This window comes from Hemitrygon akajei, chromosome 15 (assembly GCF_048418815.1).
Source record: "Hemitrygon akajei chromosome 15, sHemAka1.3, whole genome shotgun sequence".
In the NCBI taxonomy this organism is placed as follows: domain Eukaryota; kingdom Metazoa; phylum Chordata; class Chondrichthyes; order Myliobatiformes; family Dasyatidae; genus Hemitrygon; species Hemitrygon akajei.
The window spans coordinates 63734582-63761992 of record NC_133138.1 but is presented as its reverse complement, the minus strand read 5'-3'; positions in this window follow the sequence as shown (position 1 = coordinate 63761992).

Genomic DNA, 27411 nt, shown 5'->3' with positions numbered 1-27411 from the left:
CTAGTCACAAGCCTCCAGTCAGAGAGGCACTCTCTGAATTCTCCCACAAAGTCAATGTCTAATCCAATTTACTACCTCATCTCGAATACCGAGTGACTGAACCTTCTTACCCCTTGCGGGACTTTGTCAAATGCCTTATTAAAGTCCATGTAGACAACATCCACTGCCTTGCCTTCATCAACTTGCCTGGTAACTTCTTCATAAAACTCTTTAAGATTGGTTAGAAATGATTTGCCATGCCCAAACCTATGCTGACTATCGTTAATCAGTCCATGTCTATTCAAGTACCTATATATATGGTCCCTCAGAACACTTTCTAATAACTTTCCTACTATTGATGTCAGGCTCATCGGCCTATAGTTTCCTGCTTTAGTTTTAAAGCCTTTCTTGAACAGATGAACAACATTGGCTATCTTCCAATCCACTGGTACATCACCTGTTGCTAAGGATGATTTAAATATCTTAAATCGTATTTCTGCACGCCTCCCGCAGGGTCTGATGCACCATCAATAACTCACGCCGAGACTTAGGTAGTGAGATATCGGCTTTTATTGACTGAAGAACAACACTACATCCTGGGGAAATGAGGGAGAGCAGCAGGCCACAGTCGCCTTTATACAGGGGTCTGTGGGAGGAGCCACAGGGGCAGTCAGCAGGGTCTTGGGAGGAGCCACAGGAGCAGTCAGACAGGTATATCTAGTTCACCACAGGGTCCGATGGAATACCTTGTCAGGCCCTGGGGATTTATCTACCCTAATTTGCCTCAGGACAGCAAACTCCTCCTCCTCTGTAATCTGTTTGGTTGCAGAGTCTGTCTGTTTCCCATTGCTGGTTTTTAAACTAATTCTTAACTCGACAATATTTGTCCGCGCTTGATTAAAGAACATTCCCACTGTCCTCTCTGCCACTTCCCTCGCTCTGCAGTAGTTTAGTAATTTTCCATTTCTGATTAAGGTACTTGACCCAAAACATGAACTTAGTTTATCTCCCCACTGATTGCTGCTTGACCTGCTGAGTGCTTCCAGCACCTTCTAAGGTTTACTTTGGATTTCCAACAAGTGCAATTTATTGTTCCGCATCAGTTATAGTTACCCTTATATACCCTGAATCCAGTTGGAGTTGTTCTGTGGGCAATTTTCTCAGTTGTAGAGTAGGTATCAATATTGCTACTGCACCTGTTCAGTCTTGTGTGGCAAAGTAGTTTGTGTTTTTAGTCAGGATGTAACTGCTGTCCAGTATATGCAGCCATTTCTTGAAATCACATGGCAGCTATAATAATGGCACTCTCGGAAAGAGATTGTATTACCAGCACACCTATCTGTGAACCCTTTTTGAGCAGTGATTAATGCAGGGAATATTTAAAATCAGAAAATGACAGCATCTTCTTTATTCAACTCTGGGTCTTGGATAGTCCTGACTTGCTCATGGCTTAGTGGATTGAGCAGGGCAAACCAGACACAGGGAATAGACAGAGCAAAAGGGAATCTACGGAACAAAAGCGCAACGGTAAATGGCCACAGGGTGAAGCAAGGAGGACAGGGTGACTGGAGGCGGACTGCAGAAGGTGAAGAGGTGCAGGGGGGATGAGTCAGTGTGCCAGGTAGGAGGATGCTCCATCAGGGAAATGGCAAACTGGCAGTGGATCCAAGCAGACGTGAAAGGGAGCAGAAAGGGTAGAACTAGGTGAGTGTGAAAGGCTGTCGGCCCAGCGAACCAGAGACAGGGATGAACAGAGAGATTAGGAAACAAGGCGAGGGATGTTCAGCAGTAAATTGGCCACAGGGGGAGCAGGGTGACTAGAAATGGGTTGTGGAGAGTGAAGAGTGATGAGGCAGCACACCAAGTAAAGTGAACAGTCTGAGCAGAGTGAAGCGGCAATGGGCTTTGAGGGTGCAGAGTTAGTGAACATCAGAGAGAAGTGCAGAGGTAGCAGGATGATCCAGAGTGGAAATGCAAAGGGGTGCTGGATGCAGCAGGAGCCCAGGCAGATGTCTAAAGGAACAGGAAGGGGGAGGCTCAGCCAGACATGAAAGGGCAGTGGCCTGGCGGACCATGTGGGGTCATCTAGGAGCAGGGACAGACAGAATGGAAGAGCAAATAAGTGTAATGCTCTGGCTAAGATTTCTACTGCAATGCTGTGAGGTAGTTTATTCTAGCAGTGATCTGGAAGGTTATCTCCAGACAGATATGCTATCCTCAGATGAATCCAAATTAGAATCAGGTTTATTATCATCAGCATATATTACGAAATTTGTTAACATAGCAGCAACAGTTCAATGTTAGAAGAAAAAAAATAATAAATCAATTACATGATACATATATTGAATAGATTAAAAATAATGCAAAAACAGAAATAATATATATTTTTAAAGTGAGGTAGTGCTCATGGGTTCAATGTCCATTTGGGAATCCGATGGCAGAGGGAAAGAAGATGTTCCTGAATTGCCGACTAAATTTACGACCGTCTGCATCTTCTTTTGGTCCTGTGCAGTAGCTACACCCCCCCCCCCCCATAACAGACAGTGACGCAACCTGTCACAATGCTCTTCACAGTACATCTATAGAAGTTTTTGAGTGTTTTTGGTGACATACCAAATCTCTTCAAACTCCTAATGAAGTATAATCACTGTCTTGCCTTCTTTGTAACTGCATCGATATGTTGGGGCCAGGTTAGATCCTCAGAGATCCTGACACCCAGGAACTTGAAACTGCTCACTCTGTCCACTTCTGATCCCTCTATGAGGATTGGTATGTGTTCGTCATCTTACCCTTCCTGAAGTCCACAAACAACTCTTTTGTCTTACTGAAATTGAGTGCAAGGTTGTTGCTGCGACACCACTCCATTAGTTGGCATATCTCATTCCTGAACATCCTCTCATCTTCATCTGAGATTCCACCAACAATGGTTGTATCATCAGCAAATTTATAGATGTTATTTGAGCTACACAGTCATGTGTATATAGAGACATGACTGTCTCTGGGCTAAGCACACACTCCTGAGGTGCACCAGTGTTGATCGTCAGCAAGGAGGAGATATTATCAGCAAACAAATAATTAGCGAGAGTAATCAGCCACAAGGAGAAATGGGAAAATAGTAGGTGAACTGGTCAATGTAGAAAGTGTGTCGATGTTGCAGGTGAAGCATAAATCAATGCGGTTGATGGAAACGGTGTAGAGAGGTGCAAGGGCGGTATTTACTTGTAGGGCAGAAGGGCCTGTTTCTGCGCCAGACTCTTAAATTGTTCTTGTACCAAGGTAAAACCAAAAAAGTCTAGTGAATTAGAACTGGGCAATCACGGGATGCTGTGAATTGCTCACAGTGTCAGAATTATACTGTATTCCTCCTCAGTCTGCAATCTCATGATCTAGGATATTCTACAGCAGTTGGGGATATGTTTACATCATGTATCTACTGTATATACACAACAGAGAATAGGTTTGATCTTTCTCATGGCTCTTCTAGTTGCAGGTGGTTGAAAATATTTTGACCTTGTCTTTTAACTCATAAGGAACTCCACCATCAACAAGGATGTGAATGTTCTTGAAGCCTTCTCCCATTAGTCAGGGAAATCCTGTATTATAGCTTCATACTGTTGACATCTCATGTACAGGTCTGCCTGGTGAGTTGATCATTTGACCAAAACTCAATGGTAGTGTGAAGGATATGGTAGTATGAAAAATAAAGCATATTGTGAGATTACAGACTGGGTGGAATATAATTCTGTTGCTGCTAATGGCCACAGCACCTTATAGTTATCTAACTCTAAGACACTAGATTTGTTTTGAATTTATTTTGAAGACACTAACGCTCAATAAATCAGAGAGTGGTCTCTGTGTGAAAGTCAAAAATTTACTTCCGAAAGGAATGATGGGAAGTCATGGACGGATGCATCTGAAATAGATCGACTGGAGTGGATGAACCTGAGTAGGCATTTCCTCCATGTTGATACCCTCACCACCCTTCACCGGCTTGATCTTTCCTTCAAGACTCAGCTAGCTCAGAGGTGCTTCAACCAATGCCTGTTGCTTATTGAAGCCTCCAGCAAGGACACATCTTATCCCTTTAGTACTCTCGGTGCTTTTTCCAGATGGAAGTTCAGTGTGAGAGAGCACTGGGATGACGAGGTGGAAAGCTGTAATCGCAAGATTGTATTTCTTTAAATTCCGCCATAAGAATTATAATGATGCCAGTCATGACTCAGTAGGAAGCATTCCAAAAAAGAGAGAAAGATTCTGACCAATATTTAGCCCAAATCAGCATCACAAAAACTGTTTATTATAACACTCTGTGCAAATTGGCTGCTGCATATACTGAGATGTACCTCATAGGTATTTCATTAGCTGCAAATCTGTTTGAGATAGTCTGAGATCATGATAGATAATATAAATATATAGCATTTGTTTCTTTCAAAATTTTCAATAATCTTCCTTGTCAAAGTGGAGAGTGCTGATTACAGCTAAATTGCATTTGAGGTTACACTGAGCCTAATGGTGTGGAAGGATGTTAATTAGTACTCACATTTAAAAGAATAAAACATTGTCATTGGATCCTAGATTAACGATTATTTTTGCACTGTGAGATCTAGAATGAATGTCACTTTTCTAATCTTCATGATTGCAGGAATTGTAAACTGGAGTATCAACAGGGCTGTTTACTTAAACCGAAACAAAATGTTTCTTGAAAATCACAGGCATTTATTTAATTCTCCTTATACATAACAATTCCTAATGCCTGCTTAAGCTTATTGATCAGTCAAATTGTCAATGTAAATCTGCTATTTGCGTGAAGATGGATCAAACTATGTTCATATCCGTAAAAGAAAATTAAAAGATGCATTAAAAATGCATAAAATGTTGCAGTATATTTCCAGTTATCAAACCCTGTGCTTAGCAAATGCCTACTCTATGTTTGTAGCTGTATTAATAGATACAAGCATAACTGCAGAGCCCTCAGAGACACTAAATATAGTTGGAACCTATATAATGGCATTGAAGAACAAATATATCACACATATCCAAAGTAAACATGTAGTATCAGTAATTTTATTTTCTTTGCTGACCAGTCACTTCCATATTTGTGTTACCAGACAGTACCTTCATAGGTTACAAAATGCAGATCAAGTTGAATTTCAGCATGCAGCCTGTGTTAAAGATGTGTGTCGGTGGCTCTGTTAATTCAAGACTTCAAAAGCTTTTTAGGATTTTCAAATTGGCATCCATACCACAGTAATGTTCACTTTGAAGAATGATGAAAATAGGTTCATGCTAATATTAGAGAAAAGTTGCTCCTTACAAATTGTATCAAATCCCAGTTGTTTACCTTTCTGATCCAATTGCCAGAAGCTGATAATCTGATATTAGTTATCTATAGCTATTGTCCCTGGATTGGAATCAACTGGAGACTTGATGCCAGGATGAATTACACCATTATACCTTGATGTGTGCATGAATTGCTTCACTGAATCCTGCAACTTCAGCAGTCACAACATCCAGTTTTATAATGCAGAGCTCTTACAGGCCCTCACCTGTCCATGTCTAAATAGATTTAGATATTTTTCCAAACATAAAACTAAATTCAATCTGACAGAGCAACCTGATAACTATTAATGACAGCGACCTGAATCCATTATGAAGAAATAGCATAAATACTGTTTTTCGTCATTGAAATGGCCTTCTTTGTCAATTTCCTAACCAAATTCATTAAGTATAAAATGTCTGAGACTTTTTCTCGCCACAGTGAAAACACTTGAAACTATTATTAATTTCTAAAATTATTTATAAACTCCTAATCACAATGGCAGGAAATTCTCAACCCCCTAGTAACCAAACACTGAATTTGAAGAGTGCAGCTCTATCCAATAGTGGCAGTATTCTATTATATTACTCAAGAAATCATCCATCACAAACATAATGTTATGTCATTTCACGCAGCTAAATAGTTCTTCAAAATGGGATGCCAAAATGGGTTATGAAAGTAGCTATAATTTATAGTGTGCATAGTAATCTCCTCAAAGGGAAAGGCTGCAAACCCCAAAAAAATTCCTTCAAAGTTCAAAACAGAAGTTCAGTCAGAAGGGATTATGGACCTGGAAGAGACTTGAAAACAATTTCAAAGTTATGTTGAAGTAACTGTGGTCACTGATAATAAAACAAAATAGTTAGAATAACAGGGCCCAGAACGCACACACTCTTACGACTCAAGTATTCTTTTTATTTTCTTGTGCACAAGGAGAACAGCGTGGTCCTGTCACCCACACTGTTCTGGTCTGAACAGAAAACTTCTTTCTTTATACAGAATTGGCTTATCAGTTACAGATATTGATTATTGTAAATTGAATAAGTTTGAATTCTTTACTCACAAGATCAATCATCCTGTACGATATTGATGTTAAAGCCAATCAAAACTTCAAGCAGACAGCCGATGGTATTTTGAAGTCCGTAAAAACAATAGAGCCTTAGTTGTTGGATATTCTATTTATTTATCTATTTATTTATTTAGTTATTTACTTACTGATTGGTTGATTGCAATAAAGTAGGCACTTTCAGTCCTTTGAGCCAGCAATCCCCCAATTTAACCATAGGCGGGGGGGGGGGACGTCACGTGATGACGTAGGATCGAGACGTGGAAATCCAGCTCCCTCATAAAGAATCAGTAAATTAATGTTTAAGTGAAGAAAAGTTAGTAAATACTTTCTAAAAGTTACTTATAAACTACTCAGGATTGTTTCAAACTATGTCTCATAAACAGAAGCAGAAGAAAATTATTACCTTGAAGACAACGCAAGTTGGAACAGAATCAAGGCCCGCCGCCACAAAAGAACCGCAGGCTCAAGTACATCTTACCTCCGGCGATACAGAACGGGAAACTGCGGCAACATCGACCATTTCTAAAGAAAATGACCAACAAGAATTGCGCAAACGTGAAGGAAGGAGCATGCGCAAACGCGAGCAACCTGAACTACAAATCCCAGTTACGATCGAAACCGGAAGTGAAAGTGAATCTGAGGTCGATTCACATTCTCCGGATAAATCAGACGAAGATGAAGGTAAAAGTTTTTCTGGAGATATAGGAAAAACTTTGATGCAAATAATGCATAAATTAGAAAAATTAAACGCATTAAAAGCAATAAAAAAGATATTAAAAATAAGAAGATTATGTTTGACGAAATGATAAAAAGACAGGACAAAATGGATAAGAGAATTACAGACTTGGAAGAAACAAAGGGAGACATCGTTGAAAGAATGAATAAAATGGAAGATAATATTTCTGCCTGGACATCAGAAAGAAAACAATTGTTGGAAAAAGTGGACATGCTTGAAAATTTTAGCAGACGAAATAATATTAAGATTGTTGGACTTAAAGAAGGTATAGAAGGAGAGGATCCAATAAATTTTTTTCAAAAATGGATCTCGGAAAACTTGGAAATGGAAGAAGGAACTCAGTTAATTGAAATTCAAAGGGCTCACTGAGCCTTAAGATCAAGACCTCAAGTTGATCAAAATCCTTGATCAATCTTGATAAAATGCTTAAGATATCAAGATAAAGAAAAGATCCTGAAGGCGGGTGCCCAATGTGCCAGAAAGAGAAACGGGCCATTGATGATAGAAGGGAAAACAGTTCTTTTCTATCCTGATACAAGTTATAGCCTTTTGAAGAGAAAGAAGGAATTTAACCCAGCGAAAAAAGTTTTATGGGAAAAGGGTTATAAATTTATAATGCGTCACCCGGCAACACTGATAATTTTTTTGGATGATGGAAAAAGAAGATTTTTTTACTGATTATTGAGACGCGGAAGAGTTTGCACAAAAACTCCCAAATATTCGCTAACTACACCCAAAGATTTAAAAACGAAACGGATTAAAGATGAAGACAGGGACAGTGAATGGAATTGATGGACATTTAAGGACAGGAGAATATTTAAATATATTCTTAATTATATGATACAGGGGGAGAAAGGTAAAAATTTGAGAAATATTAATTGAGAGTAGTGATATATTTTTTTTCTTCTTCTCATATATATACTTTTTTATGTTACGGGGAGCTGGGGGAACTTCAGATCGATTGCTATGGGATTCACATGTGTAATCATGGTGATTGCCACGACCCATACAACAGAGGGAGGTAATGTTGTGTTTTTTTTATCCACAACATTAGTAGGGGGGTATTTTGTTTTTTTCTTTATAATCTATTTTTCTTCTATCATCCTTTCTTTGCCTGGATGATAGGTGGGGAGACACATAGCAACATGGAGAATTTTAAAAAGATTCCCCAAGGTACCACGAAAGTTGAAAGATTAGGTATTATTATAGATTGGAGTAACCCTATTAAAAACAATGAATAATTTACAGAATTTTTAAAGTTTTAATGTTAATGGGCTTAATGGACCGGTGAAAAGAAAAAGAATTTTAACATACATTAAGAAAATGAAAATAGATATAGCTTTTTTACAAGAAACACACTTAACAGAGATAGAACAACAGAAATTAAAAAGAGATTGGGTTGGAAATGTTATTGGAGCTTCATTTAACTCAAAGGCGAAGGGAGTTGCAATTTTGGTTAATAAAACTTTACCAATTAAAATACAAAATGTATTAATTGATTCGGCAGGGAGATATGTAATTATACATTGTCAATTTTTTTCAGAACTATGGACTCTTATGAATATTTATGCACCAAATGAAAATGATGTAAAATTTATACAAGAGGTCTTTTTGAATTTGGGTGACGCACATGACAAAATATTGATAGGTGGAGATTTTAATTTTTGTCTAGATCCAGTTTTAGATAGATCAACAAAGGTTGTCACAAAATCAAAAGTAGCAAAATTAACTTTATCATTGATGAAAGATTTAAATTTGATTGATATATGGAGAAGAATTAATCCAAAAGAAAAAGATTATTCATTTTATTCAAATAGACACAAAACTTATTCAAGGATAGATTTTTTCCTATTATCAATGAATATTCAAGACAGAGTGAAAAATATGGAATATAAAGCAAGAATATTGTCAGATCATTCTCCCTTGATAATTACAATGATAATGATAGATAAATAGGAATCGATTTATAGATGGAGATTTAATTCAATATTATTAAAACGTCAAGATTTTTGTGATTTTATGAAAAAGCAGATTCAGTTTTTTTTAGATACAAATTCACATTCAGTTGATGATAAATTTATATTGTGGGAAGCAATGAAGGCATATTTGAGAGGCCAGATAATAAGTTACACTTCTAAAATTAAGAAGGAATATATGATAGAAATAGATCAATTGGAAAAAGAAATTACAAAATTAGAAAAAGAATCTCAAAGATATATGACAGAAGAAAAACGAAGACAACTTGTTAACAAGAAGTTACAATATAATACACTTCAGACATATTGAACAGAAAAAGCAATTATGAGAACTAAACAGAGATATTACGAACTAGGTGAAAGATCACATAAGGTTCTTGCTTGGCAGTTAAAAACAGACCAGACTTCCAAAACGATAAATGCAATTAGAACAAGTGTAAACAAAATTACTTATAAACCTTTAGAAATTAATGAAACTTTTAAGAATTTTTATTCCAAATTGTATCAATCAGAATCACAAAATGATAATGTCAAGATAGAAAGGTTTTTATCACAAATAACTCTTCCAAAATTGAATTCGGAAGAACAGATGGGATTAGGTATGCCTTTTAAAGAGGTCGAAGAAGCTCTAGGATCACTTCAGAGTAATAAATCCCCAGGAGAAGATGGTTTTCCGCCCGAATTTTACAAAAAGTTTAAAGATTTACTAATTCCGCCTTTTATGGAGTTAATACATCAAGCGGAAAGAACGCATAAACTTCCAGAATCGTTTTCGACAGCTATTTTAATAGTATTGCCAAAAAAAGATAGCGATCTTTTAAAGCCAACATCATATAGACCTATTTCTTTGTTAAACACTGACTATAAAATAATAGCAAAAATTTTATCTAGTAGATTATCTAAATACCTACCAAAATTAATACATATGGATCAAACAGGATTTATCAAAAATAGACAATCGGCAGATAATGTAACCCGGTTACTTAGCATAATTCATTTGGCACAAAAGAGGGAGGAAATGAGTGTGGCAGTTGCTTTAGATGCAGAAAAGGCATTTGATAGATTGGAATGGGATTTTTTATTTAAGGTATTGGAAAAATATGGATTAGAAGTATCCATATTAAAATGGATTAAAACCTTAAATACTAATCCCAAAGCTAAAGTAATGACAAATGGTCAAATTTCAACACCATTTCAGTTAACAAGGTCATCTAGGCAAGGTTGTCCATTATCACCTGCTTTATTTGTGTTGGCGATAGAACCATTAGCTGAATTAATTAGAACGGACCCAGATATTAAGGGTTTTAGAGTTAACCAGGAGGAACACAAGATTAACTTATTTGCTGACAATGTTCTGCTTTATTATATTTGCTGCATAAATTATCTTCTAGATTGGAAGAATATGGGAAAATATCAGGCTACAAAATAAATTGGGATAAAAGTGAAATTCTACCTCTTACTAAAGGAGATTATAGTCAATGTCGATTAATAATTCAATTTAGATGGCCGATAAATGGTATAAAATAGTTAGGTATAAGAGTTGATAATGATATAAAGAACCTATATAAATTAAATTATTTACCATTATTGAAAAAAATTCAAGAAGATCTTGATAAATGGATGATATTACCAATAACATTAGTAGGTAGAGTAAATGCCGTAAAAATGAATATATTCCCTAGATTACAATACTTATTCCAAACACTACCAATACAACTACCCCAGAAGTTTTTTCAAGAGTTAAATAAATATGTGAGGAAGTTCCTTTGGAAAGGTAAGATGTCAAGAATATCCTTAGAAAAATTGACATGGAAATTTGATCTAGGAGGGTTACAACTTCCAAACTTTAAGAATTATTATAAAGCAAATCAACTTAGATTTATTGCATCTTTTTTTGATAAAGATAAGCCAGCATGGATTAGAATAGAACTAGATAAAATAGGAGAAAATACACCAGAAGATTTATATATAAATGGGAATCTAAATGGATATGGGAAAAGAAAGAATCTCCTATATTAAAACATTTGATTGATCTATGGAATAAAATAAATGTTGATGATGAGATAAGGAAATCTTTATTAGCAAAGAGATCTTTAATTCAAAATAAACTTATTCCTTTTACAATGGATAATCAACTTTTATACAACTGGTTTCAAAAAGGGATTAGATATATAGGAGATTGTTTTGAAGGAGGTATATTAATGTCATTTGATCAATTAAAGAATAAATACAAAATATCAAACAACACTCTTTTTTGTTATTTCCAATTAAGGGCTTATTTAAGAGATAAATTGGGTCAAACAATGTTATTGCCAAAACCTAATGAAATAGAAACTTTAATTCAAAAAGGAAAAATTTAAAAATTTATTTCTTGTATGTATAGTTTGATTCAAAAACAGGCAACTAAACAAGGAATTCATAAGTCAAGACAAAAATGGGAAACTGACTTGAATATTAAAATTGAAGAAACAAGTTGGTCAAGACTATGTCTTGACAGTATGACAAATACAAAAAATGTCCGGTTAAGATTAGTGCAATATAATTTTTTACATCAATCATATATTACACCACAAAAAATAAATAAATTAAACCCAAATTTATCTGATCAATGTTTCCAATGTAATCAAGAAATTGGTACTTTTCTACATTCTACGTGGTCTTGTTCTAAAATTCAACCTTTTTGGACAAATTTAAGAGTTTTACTGGAACAAATTATTGGAACACAACTTCCACATAACCCAATATTATTTTTATTAGGTGATATTGAAGGGATAAAACCGAAACCCAAATTAAATAAATATCAGAAAGAATTCTCAAAAATTGCATTGGCAGTAGCCAAAAAGGCTATTGCAGTTACTTGGAAATCGGATTCATACTTAAGTATAGATCGTTGGAAGAATGAAATTTCCAGCTGTATTCCACTTGAAAAAATTATTATAATTTAAGAGATAAATATGAAACATTTTTGAAAATTTGGTGCCCTTATTTACAAAAGACAGGATTAAATATATAGGTGCTCCGAAGATAAAATTATTGGTTATTTGGGGAAAGAAATAAATATATATACTAAAGCTATTATGAACTCCGTGGAGCCTGTGGGGATCTTCCGATATCCAGGCATTCTTTCTTTCTTTCTTTCTTTCTTCTTCTCTTTCTTTTTCTTTCTTTCTATAGGGATATGTTAGGGGGGAGGGGGGAAGGGTTGATAATTTTTTTTTCTTTCTGTAGTCATTCGAAAACTCAATAAAAATAAAATTTTTAAATTTAACCATAGGCTAATCACAGGACAACTTACAATGACCAATTAACCTACCAACTGGTATGTCTTTGGACACTGAGGGGAAACCGGAGCACCCGGAGGAAACCCATGCAGTCACGGGGGAAACATACAAATTTCTTACAGGCAGCGGTGGGAATTGAACTCGTGTTACCTGTACAGCAAAGAATTGTGCTAACCACTACTCTACCATTTCACATCCTGTTTCACAACCACTGCACTACGCCTCACTACCATTTCACATCCTTCTCTGTTCGCGCTAGTCTCTGGCACCCCTATTGTGTAAAAGGACACTATGTTTTAGGAAGACCTTTCTGGAAATGTCTCTCTACAGAGGCCTCACTCATTCGACTTGAATGCACACTGCCACAATTTATCTGGTCGGTAGTAAGCAGAGGTGTCTCTGGCCGTCTCACTTCAAAGGTCTTGCTTCATTACAATTGCCCCAGGCTTTCTATGCCTAACGGCAACTTCCACAATCCCTCCTCTTTGTCCTGCTGAGGACAACATACATTTTTACTGAATTTTAGTAGCACAGAGTCTCTGAAACTCAGTGACAGTTTTGTCACAGACAATTGGCTGTTATATCATGATGGAGGCAGCTGCACTGCAGGCTAGCATTCCACAGTAAAATCTCAGGCAAGAGACTAAAACGAAAATGACAACTAATAAAAATACAGGTCTCATTGCCCACTGTACAATGAAGTTGTCCCAGCCCCTGAGTAAAGAGTGAAGCCAACTAAAGGGTTCCCAATTAGAGAATGGAGTGTGCAGCTCTCTCTCAATCCCCCTAACCTTATCAGCTTCTACTCAGTTGTGCACAGCTAAATTGGTGATATTCTCGAACGTATTAGTAGTGATGTAGAGTACATACAATACTCATAGCCAATGAGCACAAGTACCACCTTTTTCGGCTAACAATACGTTTAATGCCAATCGATTTTGAAGGATTACAATGTGGAATGTCACCATTTTGGTGCTAATAGTAATGGGAAGGGTTGTCAGAACATAAGAACATAAGAAATAGAAGCAGGAGTAGGCCATCCAGCCCATCGAGCCTGCCCCGCCATTCTATAAGATCATGGCTGATCCGTCCGTAAACTCTGCTCCATCTACCTGCCTTTTCCCCCATAACCCTTAATTCCCCTACTATGTAAAAATCTATCTAACTGTGTCTTAACTGTGTCTGGGCAGAGAATTCCACAGATTCACCACTCTCTGGGAAAAACAGTTTCTCCTCATCTCCATCCTAAATCTTCTCCCCTGAATCTTGAGGCAATGTCCCCTAGTTTAGTCAGACAGCAAAGCTGTCCAGTAACGAGTTACTTGGGCAGCTGTTAAATGTTGGATTAAGTAAATCAGAGACAGCATGAGGTAAGTATAACACAACTGGGTAGCCCAAGGTCAGATTTGGAGATGAGTATATGTCATGGTCGGCTGCAGCCACAACTTTCAGGCCACCAGGACAACCTTGAGCTACAGGCTCCGGGGTGAGTACTGTAATAGGCTACCAGACGACAGGCGTCACCACGTCATTGAGTAGGTGCTGCTTGAGAAAAACTTCAGGCTTTGAGTACAAACAGGTGGAAAGACTTATTAAAATCTGAGAGCCTGAGGGACAGGGCAAATATCAGATCTGTAAAAGTCCTGAAGTTTAGCGCTGTTTGAATTCCACCGTTGGCAATACCCAGTCATACAAAGGAAGTGGAAAAGATCCTTCTTGAGAACTGATTTAGGCAAACTGACAATGGCCCTCACCCTTTTGTCAGAAAGTAAAAGGGCCCCTCTCACGATTCAACATAAATAATGCACTTTGAGTTGACAAAGCTTCAGTTTTTCTCTGGACACTTTGTGGCGCTTGTCAGCCAGGGTGTGCATAAGGATTATGGAGTCACGTAAAAAAGGCTTCGTGATCCAAGGAACATAAAAACAGATATTCTACACATTACAGCAGCATGAATTCGGATGTGAATACATCTGTCGAGATGTATTTCCATCTGAGTTCAGGAAAACAGGAAAAGACCATTGGGCTCTCAGTATATCCCTGTGGGAGGCAGCTCCAGGTACAGTATATGGTCAGTGAAAGCAAACAAATATTGGGAACTTGAGTGAATTGGGATTGAAAATAATGCCCCACATAAGTCAACAACTCTATAGTATTTAGTGTTAACGGGAATACAATTGAGGATCATAGCTGGGTTTGGGACTTTGGGATAGGTTGCTATCGTAGATTCATTAACAGTCCTGAACTCTTGGACAAAATGCCAGCTTCCACCCTGGCAATAGGCGTATTACATGGACTCACCGTTGGAATGACAATACCCCTTTGTAGAAATCATCTAATACAGGCTTAATGCCATTCTCTGATTCTGGGTTCAAGAGTCACTGAGATTTGCATGGGAGGGGTTTTGCCAAATCCAATCCTACCTCAAAAGATTCTGCAGGAAGTACTCAGCCGACATCATTACTTCCTTTTACCCATGGTGTTTCAGACGCTTGAGCAAGCAAGCATTTCGTTATTTCATTATCCCTGATACATACATCAGGATGCTCTACATTAACTACATCTCACTATTCAATACCATCCTCCTCTCAAAACTAATAAAAAGGTCCAAATTCTAGGCGTCAATACCTCCTTGTCCAACCACATCCTTGATTTCCTCACTTGCAGACCATAGGTAGTGTGGGAGCACTAGCTAGCACTAACAATCCTGGATAATTGAGGGGTGGCCCCTGTTATGGGCTCTGTGGTAATAGTAATTGGGGATACAGAGAACTGGGGATGTCATCTAATTCATCTTCAGATTCTCGTACTATTTATTTAGCTGTTGTTTTTCCCCTTAAAGCAGCTACCATCATCTTTGCCTGTTCTATTTGTATCTTTTCCATCTCCAACTTTTATTCATTTTCTCTACTTTGTCTAAAGGACTGGTCTATTTCTAAGTTTCTTCCTTCTGTTGAACAAACGCAAACCACCTTACAGTCTTCCCACCTTCTCCTTTCTCTAACAACACATCTGCAGACACTCACTTAGTGCATTTCACCATACAATATACTGTGCTTCCCAATATATGTAATGCTTTCTGGATCATAATGTTCAAACATGCACACAAGCAGAGTCCTTTAGTGTCTGGGACATGCTATGATTCACACAAACACTGTCAGACTACACACACACACACACACACACGCGCACGCACGCACACACACACACACATTTTGGAATTCCTTTCTTTTTAAGCAACACACTTAGTGAATTTTTGGTACTTCATGTGGGACTCCAACTCAGCCCACGGTGACCTCATCCTTGTTTGTTTCACGCTACTCTTTTTCTATTTCAGTGACTAAGGTGGTGTACCTTGACTACTCCACACATAAGGAAATTTGCATCCCAGCAGCAGGATCTGTCCCTTGCTCAAATAGGAGCCGCCTAGGATTTAGGATTGATTGGCTACCGGGACTGAATTCCTTTCTCCCGTATAACAAAGCCAAGGGTTAGACACCTCAGTGGAACTCCAAGTTACTGTCAAATTAAATGTCATGACCAATAATAAAATAAAATAACTAAAATAACTGGGCCCTGAACACACACACTCTTATGACTCAAGCATTCTTTTTATTTTCTTGTGCACAAGGAGAACAACGTGGTCCTGTCACCCACACTGTTCTGGTCTGAACAGAAAACTGCTATTTTTACACGGAATTGGATTATCAGTTATGGATATTGATTACTGCAAATTGTATATGTTTGAATTCCTTACTCTCAAGATAAATCACCATTCACAATGGAGTTGTTAAGGGCAATTGAAACTTCAAGCTGACAGCCAATGATTCCAACGGCCCAATCGGCGGCAGGGCACAGTGACGGGATTTCTCGCAGGTTCACGATGCTTGTTTAAAAGGAGAGCTTTGCAGGCTCATTCTGACGGCCCAGTTAACGGCAGGAGCAGACCACAGCAACGAAGTTTCTCACAGGTCAGCGTCGCTTGTTTAAAAGTATGGACAAGCCATTGTTGGAAGTTGACCGGTGATGAGAGTAGGAGTGTCAGGCTTTGGCTCAAAGGAAGCTTAGGCTCGAAAGAGGCATTGGCTATGGGTAAGCCTCTGTTAAGGTTCCTTTATTTTTCTCTTACTGTACCTAGTGTAGTAAATGGCTGTTGTGTGTTCTTCATGCCGGATTTTAGAGTCCTAGGAGACCCAGAGTCGCCAGGGAACTACATCTGTGTGAAGTGAATCCAGCTGCAGCTCTTTAAAGACCATGTTAGGGATCTGGAACAGCAGCTGGATGACCTTCAACTTGTATGGGAGAGTACGGAGATAATCAATCGGAGTTACAGGGAAGTCGTCACCCTGAAGTTGCAGTAGGCATGTAGCTGGGCGACTGTCAGGAGAAATGGAAATGTGAATAGGCAGTTAGTGCCGAACACCCCTGTGGCCATCCCTCTGAATAATAAGTATAACGCTTTGGATACTGTTGTGTGGAATGACCTTCCAGGGGAATGCCATGGAGACCGAGTAATCGGCACTGTGCATGGGTCCATGGTACAGAAGGGAAAGAGGGAGAAGAGGGGAGAGGTAGTAATAGGGGACTCAATAGTCACGGGAACAGACAGGACGTTCTGTGCATGTGAATGGGACACCCAAATGGTATGTTGCTTCCCAGGTACCAGGGTCAGGGATGTCTCAGATCGCATTCACAACATTTTGGAGAGGGAGGGAGAGCAGCCAGATGTCTTGGTACATACAAGTACCAATGCTATAGAAAGGAAAAGCAAAGTGGTTCTGAAAAGAGAACTTAGAGAGCTAGGTAGAAAGCTGAGAAGCAGGACCTCCCAGGTAGTATTTTCTGGATTGCTGCCTGTGCCATGTGCCAGTGAGGGTAGAAACAGGATGACTTGCCAAATTAATGCGTGGCTAAAAAGCTGATGCAGGGGGAAGGGCTTCAGATTCTTGGATCATTGGGATCTCTTCTGTGGGAGATATGACCTGTTTGAAACTGATGAGTCGCACCTAAACCAGAGAGGAACCAATATTCTCATGGGCAGGTTTGTTGGAGTTGAAGGGAAGGGTTTAAACTAATTTGGTTGGGAAGATTGTCAATTGTCAAGGATGAGGTTATGGAGTACTTGGTGACAAGATAGGACAAGGTCAGCATGGTTTCCTTAAAGGAAAATCTTGCCTGAATAATCTGTTGGAATTTTTTGAGGAGATTACAGGTAGGATTGATAAAGGGGATGCAGTGGATGTTGTATATTTGGACTTTCAGAAGGCCTTTGACAAGGTGCCACACATGAGGCTGCTTACCAAGTTAAGAGCTCATGGTATTACAGGAAAGTTACTGACATAGTTAGAGCATTGGCTGATTGGTAGGAGGCAGTGAGTGGGAATAAAAGGACCCCTTTCTGGTTGGCTGCGAGTGACTAGTGGTGTTCTGCAGGGGTCAGTGTTAGGACCACTTCTTTTTATGCTGTACATGAAATATTTAGATGATTGAATAGGTGGCTTTGTTGCCAAGTTTGCAGATAGTATGAAGATTGAAGGAGGGGCAGGTAGTGTTGAGGAAACAGGTAGGCTGCAGAAGGACTTAGACAGATAAGGAGAATAGGCAAGAGAGTGGCAAATCAAATTCAATGTTGGAAAACGCATAGTCATGCACATCATGCATCTTGGTAGTAGAAATAAATGTGCAGAGTATTTTCTAAACAGGGAGAAAATCCAAAAATCAGAGATACAGGGGGACTTGGGAGTCCTTGTTCAGAACATCCTAAAAGTTAACTTGCAGGTAGAGTCTGTGCTGAGGAAGGCAAATGAAATGTTAACCTTCATTTCAAGAGGTCTGGAATGCAAGAGCAGGGATATGATGCTGAGGCGTTATGAGGCACTGGTAAGGCCTCACCTTGAGTATTGTGAACAGTTTTGGGCTCCTCATCAAAGAAAAGACGGGCAGACATTGGAGAAGATTCAGAGGAAGATGATTCTGGGAATGAAAGGGTTATAATATGAGGGATGTTTGATAGTTCTGGGTCTGGACTCACTGGAATTCAGAAGGATCAGGGCGATCTCACTGAAACCTTTCAAATGTTGAAAAGCCTAGACAGAGTAGATGTGGGAAGGATTATTCCCATGGTGGGGGAGTCTAGGACAAGCGGGCATAGCCTCAGGATAGAGGGGCATCAATTTAAAACAGAAACACAGAGAAATTTCTTTAGCCAGAGGGTGGTGAATTTGTGGAATTTATTACAACTGGCAGCTGTGGAGGCCAGATTGTTGAGTATATTTTAAGGCAGAGCTTGACTGGACACGGCAACAAAGGTTACAGAGAAAAGGCTGGAGAGTGGGGCTGAGAAGAGGAAAAAAGGAATAGCCATGATTGAATGGTGGAGCAGACTTGATGGGCCAAATGGCCTAATTCTGCTTCTCTGTCTTATGATCTGATGGTCAATCATATGTTGAAGTTAGTAAAGAAAATAGTGAGTGGTGGGGTGGAGATACATCCCTACCAAAGGCAGTGTAAGGTGTTTCTTCCCTTTGCTAGTTTGTGTTATGTCTGCAGCCCCCTCCTTTGTGAGAATCGCAAGGGCACTAGTGGGTTGGGTCAGTGGACCCAGGAAATGGGAGAGAGACGTGCCAAATGCGTCGTTCCCCGGCGATGCAAAATAACGCGACATTGGCCATTGTCTCTTGGAGACACATTTGTGGATTGGGGACTATGCTACGTGCAAGCCCTCGGGCAAAGTGGGCTGGTTGAGAGAGAGATTGCATCACCCCCAACCTGATTGACATCTACTACCCTGCGAGTCAAGATAAAAGAGGGGCTGTAGAGACGGCCCCTCAGACGCACCAGAAGAAACGCTAGTGATCCCGTAATAGCGGGAAGCCATTTGAAGGAAGCCATGTGCGTTCGGTTCCCTTTGCCTGGGAACCGGTGGCGGGTACCACAGAAAACGATTTTCTTGAACTAACAACGGGGAACCAACTCCCCCGACTCAACGGATTGGCCTCATCAAAAGACCCGGGCAAGTTTAAGACTGTCTCTCTCTACAACCCAAAAGCTGCATCTTGAATGACAATTGACTTTTATTTTTCCATCGGACAATACAGAAACCCCTAGACAAACGATAGAGCTATTTCTTATTGATGATTATTACTATACCCCCGCTTTTAGATTAAGTATTGACGACGTTTATTATCTGAATGTTTGTATTAATCTTATTTTTGTGCCCCTTTATAAATAAAGACTTTTAAAAATAGTACCATCAGACTTCAACGGACCTCTCTATCTTTGCTGGTAAGTGACCCAGTTATGGGGTACGTAACATTTGCAAATCACCCTTGGGCAAGGTGTAGCACCTGCTTAGACCCTGATTTGGGTCACATGAAGGCATGGGAGCAGGTGGTGGATTGTTGTTTGAGAAACTAGTGCATATCACAATTCCAGGTTATGCGACTATTGAAGCCAGACAGACAATCTCTGAAGAGCATTGATAATGGCTGGGGTCACCCATCTTGTAAAAACATTGCCCAGAAGAAGGCAATGGCAAACCACTTCTGTAGAAAAGTTTGCCAGGAACAATCATAGTCATGAGACCATGATCGCCTACGTCATAATGACATGGCACATAATGATGATGAAAGACAATAGACCCTTAATTGTTGGGTATGTTTCACATCCTCCTATTATCTTGTCTGTCTATGGAACCCCTATTGTGTAAAGGGACTCCATGTCAGGAAGACCTTTCTGGAAAAGTCTCACTACAGAGACTTCACTCATTTGGCTTGAGTACATTCACTCATTTGAGTACATTCTATCTGGTCCGTAGCAAGCACAGGTATCTCCAGAGGTCTCACTTCAAAGGTCTCGCTTGACTACAACTGCACCAGGCTATCTTTGTCCTACTGCAACTTCTACAATTACATAAGTTATTCAGAATCTGCTACTAGCAACGTTAAACTAAACTTCATACACTGTTAAACATTTAACATCTTTTAAAGCCTCATATTCATAATGCTCCATTCAAGCTGCCTTCACTTCTGAATGATTTCTGTACATGGTCAGTGGTTCCCCTGCTGACTGCGGGTTCTCCGCTAGAGCCTTCACTATTGCCTACTGCTACTTCACTTCTCAAAGGTACACTGTATCTGCACCATAACATGATCATTTTGATTGCCTTTGCCGAATGGCTGAACATGCAAGAAAATGGGAGGCTTGGTTTTCGATCTCCTGTAAGTAAGATACTACAAGAGGTTTCCCAGTCATTTGAGGAACAAGAAGAACCAGTTAATGCTGTCATCTGTCACTACTCCAAAACTCTGGGTTGGCTTAAGACTTCCAGGCTTAATCATGAAAAAGGATGCTCCCTGTAAGGAATTTTCACATTCTCCCTGTGATCATGTGAGCTTTTCTTGGGTGTTCCAGTTTCCCCTCACGTTCCAAAGGTCTCTTGACAGGATAATCACTACTAGATGTTACCTCTCATGGAGGCAAGTGGAAAGAGAATTGAAGAACATAAGCATATAAGCTGCAACGTCACAGGAATTAAAGAAGAAACAATGGGACCAATGGGATTGCTTTCCTGAGAGCAGTGCACTGCTTGTACTTGTGGCTACTGATTTTCAGGAACATCAAATATTCACTTGTAGTTATGAACCCAATGTGACTGCTTGCATTGAGAAGAATTTCTTGATCATCTAGCAGGTGCACAGTAAGCTACTTCATCTGCCAGACTGTACTACAACCGAGTGATGGCATGATATCTTTTCCACTCTATTACAGTGAAATCCATATTATACCTTTCTGGTTCTGTGCTTTCACTATCTTCAGAGAATAACACCTTCCAGTCTTCACTGTCACTTTCTTAAACATGGTACACACAGATTTGTTGATTTAACAGCACCATCTTGAAACTGATAGCATGCTTCAGAAAGGCGTGCTTCAGATGCTCCTAAGACAAGTTAAAAAATCACTGGTTAATGGGTGGCATTGCAGCAACAACTTGAAATCAATTTATTTAAGGGTTGTTCTTTCCACATTGACCTTAGTTGCACCTGGTTCATTGAGATCACTGCTACTGTGAAAATGACCCTTTCTACATCTTTGTATACCTCATCTTGTCCACAGCATAGGCTTTCAATGTATATTCCATTACACACTGCTCACAGGAATGGCTTTCCAATCCACCTTTCTGCATTTGTAGAGCTCTTCTTTTCTTGCTAGTTATGTTAGAGTCCACAACACTTGCAACATCTACACGACTTTGGCAGAACTTTAATCTCTTCTGATTTTTGTCTTGTACTTCACTGCAGATTCTTTCTTGTGTTAGCCATACCACATTACTGGCCAGGCCTTGGATATCTCTGCACCTTTGAATCTTGTCTATATGCACTTCTCTGAAATTAATTACACTCCCGGACTCTTCAAATTCACGAGAATTATTCCAGGGTTGAAAGACTTATCACTTGAGGAGCATTTGATGGCTCTGGGCCTCTACTCACTGGAATTCAGAAGAATGAGGGGTGACCTCATCGAAACCTATCTAATATTGAAAGGCTTTGATAGAGTGGATGATGTTTCCTATGTAGAGTAGTCTAAGATCAGAGGGCACACAGTCAGACATCTTTTTAGAACATAGATAAGAAGGTATTTATTTAGTCAGAGAGTGGTGAACCTACAGAATTTATTGCTGCCCATTGTGTATATTTAAGGTAGAGGCTGATAGATTTTTGATTAGTCAGGGCATGAAGGGATACGGGGAAAAAGCAGGAGACTGGGGCTGAGAGTGAAAATCGGTCAGCCATGATGAAATGGTGGAGCAGACTCTAAGGGCAAAATGGCCTAATTCTGCTCCTATGTCTTAAATATCCAACTTTTGATGAATGAACCCTTCAATTCTGTGACAATAAATTATTTTCTTCCTTTAAGTTGAGTGTAGAAAGCAGGTCACTCAACTGTTTCATTTTAATGGGGCCATTTGAAGGTTTTATTGTATAGTATAATTCTTTCCCTTTGTGACCAATGAACTATGATAATAATTTTTGTCATATTTGTTCTGGTTTACTTTCATTGCCAACTCAAAATACTGTGTGAACTTCCCTTCCACTATTTCTATTTGACTAGCAAAATACTTACTTGGATAGCTAGTGGGTTGGGCAGCTTTATGTGCTCCATCGTGCATTGATTTCAGTGGATGCATATTCCTCTTCTTTCCCTTCCAAATTTCTGGAAGACTCATTGCCTCGGCTATTGCCCTGGTTCCATCCAGCAGCCATTCCCTTTCCCATGGCATTACCCATGAAACTGCTGGAGACATAGCAAATGCCATTTCACATCTTTCATCCCCACCAAGCAGAGAGCCAAACATCCATTCCAGATGGAATAACAAAACACATGTTCATCCAGTTTAATGATTTATTTTCAGTGCTTGTAACATTCAGTTTCTTTACACTGGAGAAGCCAAAAGCACTCTTGGAATATGGTGGTCTTGAGCTTCCATTTGCTTATTGCTTTAAGTCTCCCTTGTTCACCTACTCTGCCCATGGATTTTGGTGACTCAGTTATAGTAAAGATGTTATTAAACTAGAAAGAGTGCAGAAAAGATTTACAAGGATGCTGCCTGGACTGGATCCTAAGTTGCAAGGAGAGGTTGGAGAAGGAGGAGGTAACCAAGAGAGAAGATGAAGGTACGGCAGTGAATATTGTCAATATAGAATTTATCACGACTTTTAACAAGGGCTTTAATCCCTGGATGCATAAGATTTAGGGGTAACCTTATGGAGGTACATAAGATTACATGAGATTTAAAAGGGGCACCAGCTTCACACAAAGGGTGGTGCATACTTGGAATGAGCTGCCAGAAACAGTGGTTGAAACAGGCACATTTGCGATATTTAAAAACCCTCTAGCTATGTACATGGATAGCAGAGATAAAGAGAGCTGTGGTCCAAATGTAGGCAACACAGCCAACATGGATGAATTGTGCCAAAGAGCCTGTATGACTATGACTATTCCATTGTTATGCGCTTGTCATTGTATTTATTGCTGAATTTATTTTTACTATTTATACGGTTTACTCTCTGAGCTTCACACAAGCAAGGAGTTTCATTGCGCCCTGATGTATATGACAACAAACTAAACTAAATCCAAGTCTGAATGTGAATCAGTATGAAATAGTGTTATAAATCTAGTCTGAATACATCAGCATATTTTCATCAGCAGGATGCACAGAACACAAGTAAAAAAAACCATCCCAAGGTCTTTAAAAATAACCAAAGAAGGGCAAATTAAGTGTTAGAAATGTGAAGCGGCTGCTGAATGAGCACAGTGAGCTATAATATTCTCTGGAAAAAAGCTGTTTTGCTATGCCTTTTTATCACCAGTGATCTCAAATGCATTAAACCCAAGCAGTGAATGAAGTGAAGCCATGGTAACAGAGGAAATCTACAACTCATGACCCTTAACATGCCAGGGATCCTTCAGTCCAGAGCCCACAAGGAGAACTATTTCACATGGTAAATTAACAGGTTAACTTCCTGTTCATTTAGACTTAATAAGATACTAACTACCATTTATCCACACATTGCGTCCAAAGAGGTGACCTTTTGTCAATTGAAGGAAATTTTAGAGAGGAAAGGCACAAATTTGAAATTGGATTTTTCTTGGTAGCAGAAGAAGTCATTTCAATCATCTTTGCTGCTGTGGGCTATGCAGCTGTTTAATGCAAGTACCACTGCTCTGATTCTTAGGAAGTGGAAATCTGGGGAGTGACTCAGGAGGATAGTTATGCATCTTATGCACAGTATATAAATCCATATAATGATATCTTGTTTGTTGGAGGTCAATCATCACACGCCACGGCCAACTGCAAGAATTCCTCAGGGCAGTTGTAACCCTTCAACAGTCCTCTTCATAAGATCACTGGTGAACACACAACATTTTTTTTCCATTCATACCATGTGATATAATAAATCAGTCAACATCGGCATGTCTAGGACAGCCTAGACAACATTCAGGCCAAGACTACAAACTTGCAAGGAATACTTCAGCTGGATGTTTGTCAGATTATGTGTATTAAGGATTACCATCTTCCCTTTGGATATTCAGTGACAGTGTCATTGTTGAACCCCAATTATCAACTCCCAGAGGATCAACAATGACTAGAAATTTAAAAAGACCAGCCACAGAAATATTATGCCAACAGGAGTACATTAGACATTGAGATTGCAGATGCTGAAATCTGAAGCAATTGGCTTCCCTCCCCACTCATCCCCCTTTATTCCAGGTTCCATCTTCCTCTCCTATCAAATTCTATTATCTGCAGTAGTTTCTCACTTCCACCTATCACCAACCAGCTTCGGACACCATTCCTGCTCTCCCTCCTCCCTCATCTTCCTGTCAACACTATTCCCTGCATTCACCTGGCAGTTCTTGCTCCACTCCCTCCCTCCAATTGTTATACTTGCTATCCCTCCTCTAGCCTGCAGTCTAGATGAACGGTTTTCACTCAAAAGATCAACTGCCCATTTCCATCCTTAGCTGCAGCTGACCCACTGAGTTTCTCTAGCACTTTATGTGTTGCAATGAAATGTTTCCCACTTGCCTCGATGTGTACAAATTCAAAAACACTTCAGGTTGACACCATCCAGAGCAAAGCAGTTCAACTCATCAACACACTTTTCCACTGCCATAGATACTCCATTTCTTCACCTCTAGTGCTTCCTGGCTGCACCATGTATCATCTACAAAATTACTAAACCAATTCACATGGTTTGTTTAACAGCGCCTCCCAAACCCATGAGAGTTTCCAACAAGAAGGGTAAAGGCAACAACAGTGAGGACATCACCAGTTACAAACACTCATCAAGGTGATAGACCGCCCTATCATCAATACTTAACCAAAATTCTAGAATTCCCTTACAATAGATTAACCACTTCAACTACCACTGTTTGTAAAGTCTGTCCACCGCTTCAGCTCAAGGAAGATGGGACTGGGTAATATGACTGAGCTTGCCAACAATATCCAGATACAGAGTCTGATGCTCCACAGGGTGCATAAGATAACGTTATGGTCGTGCTCACTTAAACCAGTCAAAGTATCTATAGGGTAAGCCAACTTCTCACCAATTGTAAATTATTTCAAATGGAATATAACATTATTAATAAATGCACCTTACTCCACTAGTCCAGAAATGAAAAAGGGTATTCTGTTAACGTTATAGGATCTCTTTGCCTGCTAAATTGCCTGGAGGACCATGTAGTTATCTTTAATAATATCACAGTAGCTATCAGACATGGATTTATCACAGGGGAAATAAGCCAACAAAACTGCAGGGCATTTCTGGGGAGAAGGAAACCAAACCGTGGTCTGTCAGTCTGTCATAGCACAAAAATAATAAATTGTTGTTCTGCTCTCTCAGAGTTTTCTCACGGAGAAACACAAAGACATAACTTAAATTTGCTAAGCTACCATTTTAAAGTGGTGAATATCATATTCAGCATAGTGTAATGTTGAATAATTAACTGTTTTAATAAAAATTTAAAACGAGTCCCATAGGAAAATCAGTTGAGCTGATATTCTTCAGAGAAGGTCATGCTACCCCTTCTCACTTCGGCCTACATCTAACTCAAGCGGAAGCTGGCTTGCAACTGCCTTCTGAAAGGATTGCAGCAAAATACTAGACTTAGACAAAAAAAAAATGATGAGCCAGATGTAAAAATAAACATCAATCCGGACACCAGATTCCAACACAGCAAAGTCACCCACAGCCTAGTCAACGTGGCATAAGCCTCCTCATAAACATCCAGAGCTGACATTTTAATCAGGAGAGCGAGCTCAAAAAAGCTAGTCATCCAATAACCTGACTCTGTCCAGTTACTAACCTATTGCGAATCCACAAGATTAATCGAGCTCCAGGCTTGCTGCTTTGCATCCTGTGCTGCCAAACGCCTTCCGAATTGTTTCCAAATGTCAAGATGATCAAGGCATTCAAAATCAATTTAAAAGGATTTACCTAATTTAAAGAATTTCAAAATATTTTATAGGAAGAAAACATCTATGGAAAAGCACGTTAAATGAATATAGAGTAACACAGCAAGGAAACAGGCCCCTCAGGCTAACTCATCCAATTATTTAAATATATTCCTATCAGTTAAAATAGAGTAAAATGAACTGCTTTCACGCACTTATATGTTCAATCCATTGAATTACATCTAGCTATAGGAGGAAATAAGGAGAGAATGTTTTTCCCAGAGAGTAGTGAATTTGTGAATTTCTCTGCTCAGGGAGTCATTTAATATATTTAAAACACAGTTAGATTTTTGCATAGCAGGGGCATTAAGGGTTATAGAGCAAAAGTACGTAAGTGGAGCTAAGTCCACAGCCAGATCAGCCATGATCTTGTTGAATGTCAGAGCAGGATTGACAGGCCCATACCTGCTCCTATTTCTTATGTTCTTATATAGAAAAAACGTAGACACATAGAAAACTTATAGCACCAGGCTGTGCCAAACATTAACTTACTTTAGAAACTACCTAGGGTTACGCATAGCCCTCTACTTTTCTAAGCTCCATGTACCTATTCAGGAGTCTCTTAAAAGACCCTGTCGTATCCACCTCCACCACGGTCACCGGTAGCCCATTCCACACACTCACCACTCTCGTAAGCATAAAAAGCTTACCTCTGACGTCCCCTCTATACATACTTCCAAGCACCTTAAAACTGTGCCCTCTCATATTAGCCATTTCAGCCCTGGGAGAAAGCATCTGACTATCCACATAATCAATGCCTCTCATCATCTTACGGTATACACCTCTATCAGGTCACCTCTCATCCTCCATCGCTTCAAAGAGAAAAGGCCAACTTCACTCATCCTATTCTCACAAGGCATGCTCCCCAATCCAGGCCACATCCTTGTAAATCTCCTCTGCACCCTTTCTATAGTTTCCACATCCTTCCTGTAGTGAGGTGACCAGAACTGAGCACAGTACTCCAAGTGGGGTCTGATCAGGGTCCTATATAGCTGTAACATTACCTCTCGGTTCTTGAACTCAATCCTATGGTTGA